Here is a 12,566-nt window from a genome sequence, read left to right as displayed (position 1 = left end):
GCATCCCTCTTGAATTGTGGTGCCCAGAATTGCACGCAGTACTCCAACTACGGTCTGACCAGCGCCCGATAGAGGGGAAGCATCACCTCCTTGGACCTATTCGTCATGCATCTGCTGATGCACGATAAAGTGCCATTGGCTTTTCTGATGGCTTCGTCACACTGCCGACTCATGTTCATCTTGGAGTCCACTAGGACTCCAAGATCCCTTTCTGCTTCCGTGCCACCCAGCAGGTCATTCCCTAGGCTGTAGGTGTGCTGGACATTTTTCCTCCCTAGGTGCAGCACTTTGCATTTCTCCTTGTTGAACTGCATTCTGTTGTTTTCTGCCCACTTGTCCAACCTGTCCAGGTCTGCTTGCAGCTGTTCCCTGCCCTCCGGCGTGTCCACTTCTCCCCATAGCTTTGTGTCATCTGCAAACTTGGACAGAGTACATTTCACTCTCTCGTCCAAGTCGCTGATGAAGACATTAAAGAGTATTGGTCCAAGGACCAAGCCCTGCGGGACCCCACTGCCCACACCCTTCCAGGTCGAAGCCGACCCATCCACTATGACTCTCTGGGTGCGACCCTCCAGCCAATTCGCCACCCACCGGACTGTGTAGTCATCCAAGTCACAGCCTCTTAACTTGTTCACCAGTATGGGGTGGGATACCGTATCGAAGACCTTCCTGAAGTCTAAGTATACGACATCCACCCCTCCTCCTGTGTCCAGGCGTTTCGTAACCTGGTCATAAAAAGAGACTAGATTGGTCAGGCATGATCTGCCTGCCACGAACCCATGCTGGTTTCCCCTCAGCATAATTTGTCCTGCCAGGCTCTTGCATATGTGAGCCTTGATAATTTTTTCAAAGACTTTGCCAAGGATGGAGGTGAGACAATAAATATGTTATAGGTAAAAGAAGGGTGTTAAAGCTTAGGGAATAGGTAAAAGGAATGTTAAGGCAATAGGTAAAACAATCTGTTAGAGATTTATATTATGCCTCTACCAGATTGGTCCTGACACAGGGTAGTCAATAGGTGGTGCAAAGACAGGTTAAATGGCTGTTGGCAACCACAGAACTTAAGACTCTGACAATCCTTGTCTGGTAAGGGAGCTCCATATTGAGCTATTACAGCCAGTGAAACAATGTATTCTGGAGGCTATTCTAAGGCTGCTTTTAGGCTTAGCACATCTTCACTGTTGCCCCAAGGATTGGAGTGGGAAGGAGCAGGAAGTACTGTAATATAACATCACCCATGCTTCGTTGCCTTGGGGCCTACCATAGATCAACTGCACATAGGAGCTGGCCCTAGAATTTCATCTCTAACCCTTACTGGAGTTGAAAACTAGTCTCAAAAATAAGGAAAAAAACCTTGGTTATGTTTACAGAATAAGTTAAAAGTGTGTCAAGATAGCATTAATAATAATGGCTGTATAGAATACGTATTAGATATATTTTTTCTGACAGACTTATTTGGAGGTCTGCTTATTATGCAACTGTTATTTTATGTAAGTACTTCACAATGTATCTGTATAAAAACAACTGAACTAATGTTCAGCTGCATTCTCTCTTATTTTCAAACAATTTTTATTCTAGTCTATCTACAATTAAATTAGCATACAGTATGGTTTGTTTAAAGGGTTGAACTTCCATTGTCTGTACTGATCACACATTGGTTTGGTATTTGCAAACTTTTCTTACAGTACAAATATCCCCATTATGTTTTTGAAATGGCAGCAGATAGGTCCATGAATTTGTTTTTGATGCTGAAAAAGCAAGTAAACATGTTAACATTTAATCTTCCAGTAATGGAATTGGAAACAAAATTCTCAGCAACTTACAATGCTGTTCAGAGATATTTTTCTGGTGCCTGTTGTGAGAAGTTAGGGTATGTAAAATAAATGATGTATGGAGCTGTAGCAATGCGACTTTTGCAGACTACCTTATGTCTAAGGAACATTAAACATAGGGTTCTCGTTTAGCAAATAAATAACCATTCATTTCAGTGGCTGCATAGTCCAGACTTTTGTGCATATTTTTGCAAAGATGAGGAGAGGCCATTAGGGATTTAATATAAAATAAATCGCCAAGGGGTCTTCTTGTAGTCCTAGTCTTTCTGCCACATGGTGTGTTACTAATGTGCATAAATGGGCTTAAATGAATTTGTTATCTGTATTACATTTGCAGTATGTATATATTTATATATTATTTTTTAATTGTGTTTAAAAATAAAACATTAAATACATATTTTTTCTGTGTTGAAAGTATTGCCTTTTTAAATAAATCAACATTAATTACGTTTTTAAAACATCAGTGCATTAGATTGGCCAGTAGGTAAATACATAACATAGATAATGTATACAGCTAAATATATTTTAATTTTGTATTCCCAGAGGTATTCTGAGAGATAAATTATCACCTTATCAGAATGAATGATGCAGTTAAAGATATGTTAATGAAAATATCGTACTGGCATGTAAGTCTCAGAGTCCAGTTCTCTGGAGGATGGTAGATATGCTATTGATGCCCCAGGTCAGATTAAGAATCTCATTTGTAAGGAATACAGAGTGGTCCTAGATATTGCCAGGCAAAGCAAATCTTGTGAATTTTCTTTTTGCTGTTCTCTTATTCAGCTCTACAGGTGCAGAAAGAAAACGGATTGGTCACATCGGATTGTTTTTATTGACAGTATTAATTGATTGTGACATCAGCACTGATTATAGTGAACTAATGATTATTTCTGTCTAAAGATTTGTAATCTTTAAATCCAGAGTGGATGTCTTTTTAAAAGAGATGCTTTATCTTAAACAGAAGTTAGGGGCTTGATGCTGAAATGACTCAGTGAGATGCAGGAAGTCAGACAAAATGGCATAGCATTTATTAGTAGCTGCAAGTCAGGCTGAGTTTAAGGCTGCTGGATAATGTCTTATGTTACAGTAATTTTTGATAAGGCACGTTTGCATATTTTATTTTACAGCCACCATCATTATTCATAGTATACTGCAAACCAATCAGCTGAACAAACCTAAAGGATTTGTCCTGCCAGTATCATTTAACAATGCATTCGATACCCATCAATATAATTCCTAATCACATTTGAAATAGTGTATGTTGAGATGCTTGTGTCACTTTTTCCCATTTAATTCAATAGTAGTCTGTGTTTAATGAAGTCACAGTGACACTGCTTGTATACTATATTAAGTATGATATCGAGTCTAAAGCTCATTCTGGCACAAGCTACACTTAAGGAACCCCGCCCATATTGTTGTCTTGCCAGACACTCACTTTAAAATTAAAATACCTCATTTGAATTGTCAAAATAACTAAGTAAAAAAGAAAAGAAAAGAAAATACAATCTTATAGTGAACACCTACTTTTAGATTTGATTTAACACAAGAAGACATTTCTTTTCTGTTTGTCAATATATCTATCATTTAAGAAAAAAAGTAGGGTTCTTTTTTCTTTCAGGCTGTTTACAAATATATTTGTTTCTTGGCATATATTAAAAGATGCTGTTTGTTTATAGGAACCCTTAACTATATCATATTAAGCCAGCATCTCTCATCTAGATAATAGAACATCTAGCTTCATTTTGGTAGTGAAGAGAAGCCTCATTACTGGACTGCATTCTTGATTTGTATAAATCTCTCTAATTTATCATGTCTGTACTCTTGTTGCTCATGTCAGTAGTGCTTTAGCTCAGCTGTTCATGGGGCATAGGCACTGACAGCGGGAGGTGCTGTTTTGAGAAATGTTTAGCAATAAAAAGATCTACATACCAAGTAGAATAGACTTTTCTTATCCTTATATATTCCACAGCCTGGGAATATAATATCCAAGCATATTTTAATATATGAAAATAAATGAGCTGAAAATTGATTCAGAATCTAACATCATAAAAAGTATTGCAGATTTACATATGATTTTGTACTACTGAACACTCATTTTGTTCTTGATATTTTGTGAGAGATCATCGAGACAGGAGGCTAAACTGTTAGCCCACCAAGATGATCAGATAATTTAATTCAGTTTGTAGAATTACTTTGTTCTCTTATGATTTGCCGAAACATCTAATTATGCAGGTGATATGGTATTAGTTACACTGCTGAGGGCTGAGCTTTGTATAAATAAATAGGATAAGAGTGAAGATAAAAAAATAGCAAAAGTTAGGCTTTTAAATTGTTATTTGCATACCTAATTTAGTAGCTTAAAAATAAAAGATGGCAAGCACTCTGAAACTCCTAATGGACTTGATATCACATCTCTAGGTTATTTACATACAGATAACTTGCAGTATATTATATCTCTTAAGAGAAATTGTCATTGTTACCTGTGGTGCAATTCTTGGAATTAATACAGATCACTAAAAAAAAGTCCCAAACAGTTTGCAGTTTTAGTGTCTGTCTTATAAAATTTAATTTTAAGTGCAGAGCTGTTATACACAAACTTACTTGGTGCCAAAACATTAGTGCTACAAAATTATAAAATAGGTAGCTACAGCATTCTCGTTAATAAAACCTGAGAATAGGAAAAGCATGGATAGAACCTGCTTAAAGCTTTCAGTTAAAATTCATACTTTTCATACATTGGTTTAAATATTATACTTCCATTTGAAAATTCGTCATACATATTCAAACAACAACCTTAATTCTACCCCACATAAAGTACTTTCAAAAACTTTTACCCCCTGTGTAACCAGTTTAACCCTATATAACCAGTTAAAAATTATAATTCATGTATGTGTTGCAAGGTTCCCCTATTGAATATCTTTTGCAGTGTAGGAAAAGTAGCTTCAACTTACATACTTAGCCTGTTTCTTCTCATCTGCATCTTCCTTCATTCAACCAGTACAGTGAAGTACAGGTCATTAGAAACTTTTTTTCTAATGGAATCTTTTCTACATTTCTTCAGTGATGGAAACATATATAGTTTTTTTCCCCTCAAATAGAAAACACTAGTTATATGAAATACTGTTTTGGTTCTGAAAATTTTCCTAGGTGCAAGGTAATTATGGAAGATACCTCCCTACTTACTAATGTAGTACAAGTTGAATCTGGTCTCTAGTTTTAAAGAAATAAAGAACCTGTAGACACTTCCAAAGTTTGTGTTTCTGTTTTCTTTTCTTTTTCATGAATGCTGATTGTTCCATTTGTTCTACGTTAAAGAATTGCTTGCTAGAGTATTAATCGGAAAATTCTGAATTCCCTAAAATCTCATTGTTGGAGTTGGCATGTGGTTGGTGGTAGATGGTATCAAAATGATCTTCACAGTGGAGTTTTAATTCTGGAGACACTGTCCTCTACTCCATGAAGGGAGTTCTTCTCAGGTTAGACAATACCAACGTGTCCTGTTGTACTTTACCGTTTATGTAACAATCATTTGCCCAGATTCTACCTTGACATATGAATGAGCAAGGTGTCACTGACTTAATCCCATGCCCAGGAATAGATTTCTCTAGGTATCATGAAAGCCAGTGGTCTCCTATTGTGTCTACATGAGATGTTTATTGCTGATTAGCTTAATTAGCTCAGCAGTAAATGTCTTGGTGTCTACACGTGGAGGGCTATTAGGTTAGAGTAAACTAATTAACTCCATCACAGGGTAGTACTTGTAAATACAAGTACTATTCTGCTGCAGAGTTTTTCCACTCCTCAGCATTGCCCATGTAGATGCTAATGCAGCTGGCTGGGTCACAAGGGTGCTTCAGTGTAGGGCTGCCTGTTGGCTAGCCCCATGCTGGGGAGCCCAGCCACTCCCCCCTGCAGCATGTTGAGCCTGGTCAGAGCAGCCTTGGGCTGGCAGGCTGACCCCCTGGGCCCCCTGCCAGCTGGGGTTTTTCCAACCCTGCTCAGCATGCTCTGGTCCCAGATGCATGTGGAGACATGGCACCTGGGAGCAATAAATTCTGGCACAATATGTGCCAGAGTTTATTACATCACATTAACATGCACATGTGGACATGCCCACTGGGCAGTAAAGAAATTTGAGTAATTAACTATACCTGCTTTGGGACTCATTAGGTCAGGTCCTCAGCTGATATAAACTAGCATAACCCCACTGATTTCAGTACATCTATGCACCAATTGAGGATTACTTTATCTAAAATAAAAAAATGCAATGGGGTTTGAGTAAGCTCTAGCCATAATAGTGAAAGCTGCTGCTCCTTAGAACAGGAGTGTGCTTTAAAACTGAAAAGGCCTATCAGTCAGCTTAAGAATGTTGTGGCTACTTGGAGCCTTTGCATCGATGTTACTAGATCCTGGATCATATCCTATGTGAGCATGCATTACTTTGACTTCTTAAAAGTTTGTTCACTTGTCAGCTCCATCAGTATTTATAAATATTACTAGCAGTGTTGTTCCCCAGCACTCGCTATTTAAACATGATATTCCAAATAAAGGGAACACAATTAATTCAAGAACAAAAAGCAATTTCTTCTTTCACATTTCTCAATCCAATATTTGCCATATGGAAGGCTCAGCATCAGTCTCTCAGCAGGCCTAATTTATGGCAAACACACAGCCAGTGAATAGAAAAAAAGACATTTAAGATTAATATTTTCTCTGTTCTTATTGAGCCCAGTATTGTCACATTAAGTCCATATAGTTGGGTCATGCCATTGTGTTAGAGGCTGTAATGTGCCACCCTTTCAGGAGATCCTAAAGATTCAGAGCCTGTACCACTTTCATGTCATGGGACTAATTTACTGAAGCTGGCATGGAAGTGTGTAAATGAGACCTTCTCTGTGCCAGTCCAGCACATTGCTAGGCACCCCAGGGGGATATTCACCCCATTTCTTCTCTGCTGGTAGAAATGGTGCCACCTTCTGTGTGGAGAAGGAAGGGGGGTTGAACTCATGCAGGGGGTTGGACTGAATGGCCTCTAGAGGTCCCTTCCAGCCTTATTTCTCTATGAATCTATGATTTAGCTTACTACTGGGGCTTCACAGGAACTCCAGTAGCTGAGTAGATGTGCTGATTCTGTGGTCCTCTGAGAGGAGTTTCAATTGCAGAAGACAGACTAAATCCTGATGTAGATTTTTTCTCCATAAAATCCATAGCACTGACCAGACCCAGATACAGGCATGGGTGAACTGGGCAGCTGCCCGGGGTCTGGACAGAAAGGGAGCCCAAAAATGAAAACAAAAAAATTACAATTGCAAAAAAAGTTTTTATATTGCACATATACGTATACCTAATCCTGTGTTTTTATTTCCATCGAAATTCAGTTGATATATATCATTATTTCAATTTGTGAGACAAAATCATATTGTCCAATTATTATTATCAGTATCTCTGGTGAAGGGGATCTGATACTAAAAGTTCGTCTGGGGCCACCAGGCATTTAGGTACGGCACTGGCCCTGACATTCAGAAAACATCATATCTCCTGTGAAATTCCATTGATTTCTGCATCTTCTTTGATGGCCATACTTTTAGGAGAAACTCCAACTGTATCTGTATACTGGCACTCTTTGTTGAGACTCCCTTTGCAGTTTTATCAATGTCATTCCTTAATGTGTCTTTGGGGCAGACCAGATTAAGCCCTCACTTCAGGCCAAGCATGTTTGCTTTTACATGCCTCCAGACAAGAAGACAAGAGAAGAGAGGAAAATAATATAGGTTTTGCCATTTGGGACATATCACTACACCATTGGGTTAGCAACACTTCTGCTTAAAGTTTCAAATTTTTTATTGAGCCATGAAACTGCTGAAGAATAGGTACAATCAATTTAGCAAAACAACTTTGTTACACTCAAATGCTTTCAGTTCTGCTGCATAAAAGAAAATAGAAATCACTGTGCTTACCAACCTGTATCCAGGTTATACCTATAAAATAAAATAAAAGTAAAATAGAGCAATAGTTTGAACTCTCCTTCTGATTTGGTAGCAACAACAGTTTATTAATATGCATCTTTCCCAGAGTTGTTCTCATAATATCAGTGCTGATTAGGTACATAGGAATTCCCATTCCAGATCAGAGTAGTTGTCCATCTGCTTGGGAATCCTGCTTCTTCTTACCTCTTATCAGCTGAGGGCTTGTTTATGCTCAGAAACATGGGAGATTATAATTTTGATATTTTAATTTATGTATTAGTTTCTATTAATAATGTGGATGCTTTATCACTCATAAATTCATAAAATGTTTTTCTTAATCAGAGAATCATAGAGAAATAGGGCTGGAAGGGACCTCCAGAAGTCATGTAGTCCAGTGCCCTGCCTGAGGCAGGATCATCCCTATCCAAATGATCCTATAAAATCTATAGTCTTAACTCCACATAAGACTATCATCAACCCTGACAGAACAATTATAACACCATAACCTGCCACAGGTAAAGCAGGTTAACTGCCATGTCTGCTAATGTCCTGCTTCTATAAAAGGTAGTCAATATACGCTCAAGAGATCCCAGGTAGATGTCTATGCTCTTTGCTATAGAGGAAGGCAGTGAACTTCATCCTGTTAGCTTCAGCTCAGCTGTCAAAATCCTTCTGAATTGCACTCTGATCCTCCATGTTCACAATCCTTCCCAGTTTTGTCTTGTCTGCAGACTTGCTTAAGAAGCTTTCTAAGCCAGCATCCAAATAATTAATAAACACGTTGAACAGCACCAGGCCCAGGACAGACCCCTGTGGGGCTCCACTCAAAACCTTCTGCTGTTTTGATGTGGACCCATTAATAATTACGCTTTGCTTGCAGCTATTGAGCCAGTTATCTATCCGCCTTATAGTAGCATACTGGAGCAATGAGTTCTTCAGGTTCTACTCTGTTTGAAAAATCATTTTTTTAAATGTTGTCTCAATTTTATTGGATTTTCCTTCCTTTATTATTATGAATGGGATAAATAGGAGTGCCTGCTTTGCCTTCTTTTTTTATCATTAATGATTTCATGTATGTGTGGTTGGTTTTCTCATTAAGCTAACCTGTAAGCAATCACTAATTAAATAAACAGAGACATCTTGGCTTCTTCATAGTCCAGTACATGCTGACCAGTTAACATGAGCCAAATTGTTTTCCATGTTCATGGTTCATTGTTACATGTCTGAAAACCCTGTGAGGCAATGGAGTTGTGCTTAAACCAGTATTTGCTGGGATGTTATTCCTTATTCCCATTTCCAGCATTTCCCCATTTCTAAAGGTAAAATCCAAAGTGAGATTATTTTTAAAACCTAAGTGAATTAGGAGCATAAGTCCCAATGGGAGTTATGGTTCTAAATCATTTACCTGCTTTTGCAAATCTCATTCTGAATCCATAATTAATCTGTTCTCACTGGTCCCGTCAAATCCCATACATGCACTCAAATCATTTTGTCTTACCCTCTTACAAATCTACTTGCATTTTCATCTGCCAACTGGAAGTGTTTTTGATTTTCATATAGATTAAGGGATAAGACACATCATATGTAATGTACGCTCATTACAATGCAATATTGAATTCTGAACCAGTGAGCAAGTACTCAGTACTAACACCAGAATATCTTTGACCCATTATTACAGATTCAAAAACAAGCATATTTTCAAATGGAACTCTGCACTGCCAGTGATGTATCAACACTCTAGGTCATTATTCTTTTCTAAATGTGATAATAATGTGATCTGTTAACATTAAAAGAAAGTTTGACTCTCAAAAGCAGCTGGAAATGGACAACCACAATATGCTGAAATAGAACTCTTCCCATTAGAAGCTCCCTGTTTGATATATATTGTTAAAAGTTCCTCATATTTGGGATTCTTTTTAAGCAAAATACTTGCATTGTAACTCAGCTGGTGTTGGATATGAATGAATGTGGAAATATTCATTTCTCAGTGGTAAACCAGAATTTTTATTTTTTCATCTTTCTGATATATTTAATAGGTTTTGAAACACCCTGTTGGGCGGAGGATGCAGAGGGGGACGTGAAAAAACAAAAGCCCATACATTTCAGGTGCTAATCGAATCCAAAAGTATTATACACCAGTGATTCCAGCGCAGTAGTTCTCCATCTTAGATTCAAAGCACCCCTAGAAGGACATAAAACACCCCTTGTTAGGTCAAGATACCCCTTAGAAAATGTCAGCTGTTATTTTTCACTTGTTTTTTGACTACAGAAAAACAATAGAGCAGTTCTTCTGTTGCAAATAACTCAAACCACAACAGATCAGATTGTTTTAACCCTATGGATTCCTATTTGAAATCTCTGAAAATCACTGTTCCAGGGTCTTTTCTCGTGTTTTCTTTATAATGGGCTTAGAAGGCCAAATCCTGCCTCTGGAGAGCAGGAATATTACACTTGAGTGCTTAACATGTTACTTGGACCTTGATGTGCAGAACACGATTCCAAAGCTGAATGGTTAATGGATGGCTTCTTTCAAAGGAGCATTTTATCTCATGGCCAGAGCCTACAATTGACAGCACTATGCACAGTAGCTACTATTTTATCTGTCCACAGTTATATATTTGGAGCTGTGCTATGCTGACTACAATAACCCTTTCCTCCTTTATCCTATTTCTTGCCCTACTGCTTCCTACTTGCCTTTTGGCTACTCTTCTACTGTGCATGCCTACCACAAGCTTTATCATGAAGATTCTGGTTTAATTAATGCAAATAAATAATTTATATTTTGACTTTTTTTTATTTATTTATTTATTTTTACTAAACGTATATATCAGTGTTAACAATAAGAAGACATGCAGGTCATGCTGTAAGCTGTCTGTTATTTCCCACCCACTGCCCAGTAGTTCGATGTTTTACAAATATGGTTTTCTATTACAACATTTTGGCACAGAGTAAGGTTTGGTGTCTATGGAAAAATTTGGTGAGGAAGGCCAACTGAAAGAAGTATACTTTAAGGAGGAGAGTGAGGTTGCATTGTATACATGATCAGAGAGGACCTTCTACAGGTAGTGTGAGGGAAATTCTGAAATCCCGAGGAAGAACAAGAAAGTAGAGTAGAATAAAAGCAGGGTGACATGGCAGATGGGGGTGTGAGGGGTAATGAGAGATGAGGTATGATTGAAAATACCCAAGGTTATCACGTTTTTACAGAGCTATTTTTATCACCATAATTAGCGCTATTTTATCACCACAATTACATTTGAAAAACATTGGTATTTGTACATCAAACTGTGCACTGAATTATCACTCAATGCATGATTTATTTTCAATCTTTGTTTGAAATTCTAGCCCTTGTACTATAAATGAACCTGATTTAAATGAAAAAGACATAGGAACATAGAAATAGAAAGATGGAGGAGTTTTTCATAGATTGGCTGACCAATATCTCACATAATGATATGCCATGTTTATATTAAGCCATGAGGAATGTAGAACTGTCTCACTTGTATGTCACCTGCATGAATAGAGCATTATGTGCAGATGGAGTCACTCTATTTTTTCTTTAGAGGCAGAAAGCTGGGTAGAATATACCTTATAGACTAACTAAATCAGAGATGCATAATCTTTTGTGAGCCCAAGCTCACTTAATCAGGTAAATTCATTCGTATTAAACGTATGCGCTTCTTGTTTGTATTTACCATTGTACTTGTAGAGCTTCCTTGGGACATGGATTTACAGTATTACCTTTTATAGGAGGCAAGGATATTTGGGGGGGATGATATCTTTTATTGGACCAACTGCATGGTTGGGAGAGATTTTAGACAAGCTTTTAAACACAAAGTAAGCTCTAAGAAAAGATCAACCCACAGCCTGGGCTAAGTAACAAGCAGAACAATAGCCTGTGCAAAACTTCATATATAAATAAAAGCAGCCTACCTAAAGGAATGTAACGAAGAGCAAAGAGACATTATCAAGGTTAGCTGAAAGACAAGAGAAATGCAATGCAAAGAGATCTCTAGGTAGATTATAATGAGTCATAAAGTTAATGTGTGTGTTTAGTCCCTAGTTTTTGGTGTCCAGCACAGTTATGAATTTTTGTATGCAGGCCTGTATTTTGAAGGCATTTAAAAAAAATTCCTTTGAGCACAAGGGTTGTGAGTGGTTGTTCTCTGAAAAATACTCTCTGACCCATATTTGTGTTTCTCCATCCTTTTTCTTTGTTCTGGGCTTATTCATTCTGGAGTGTAGTTTCGTTTGATTTCATGCTGTCTAGTTTCAGCATATAGTTTCAACATACTTCTTCTTGTATAGTTTGTGAAACTATACAAAAATGGCAATGACATCATTCCCAAATGCTGATGTATTGTGCCTTGTGAAACTCAGATTAGTTCTGGGAAAGAAAGAAATCCTCTAGTTTTCAAATGATCTTTACATTGCAAGTGAGTTCCAAAAGGACTATAGCCTGATTTAAAAGTTTTGCATACATAGTTCTGTCCTTTAGAGGTCTAAATTTCCCACACCCCTGACTGATGTAGTTATGCCAGCAAATGCCCTGTAGTAGACTCAGTTACATTAGCCAAAAAAACAGTCAACACAAAGCATTTTGCTGTCTGGAGAAAATGGGATCTGCATCATAATCATCTGGTATGGAGAATTAATGACTGAATTCCACGAACTAAAGAGAATTGTAGAAAGAACAGTGCATATCCAGAAACAGAACAGAGTCTTGTCCTAACCTGATTTTCACATAATATTGGTTCAACGAGTCCAG

General features: G+C 37.7%; 1 protein-coding gene across 1 annotated transcript in view; it reads left to right on the top strand.

Annotated features, from left to right (window-relative positions):
- The window catches only part of LOC102386459 (protein prune homolog 2), a 227,083-nt gene that overhangs the window by 82,832 nt on the left and 131,685 nt on the right, over window positions 1–12,566 (top strand).

Source organism: Alligator sinensis, unplaced genomic scaffold (genome assembly GCF_000455745.1).
Source record: "Alligator sinensis unplaced genomic scaffold, ASM45574v1 scaffold728_1, whole genome shotgun sequence".
Taxonomy (NCBI): Eukaryota; Metazoa; Chordata; order Crocodylia; family Alligatoridae; genus Alligator; species Alligator sinensis.
Note: the sequence above shows the minus strand (reverse complement) of the source record. Positions and strands in the feature narration are given on the sequence as shown.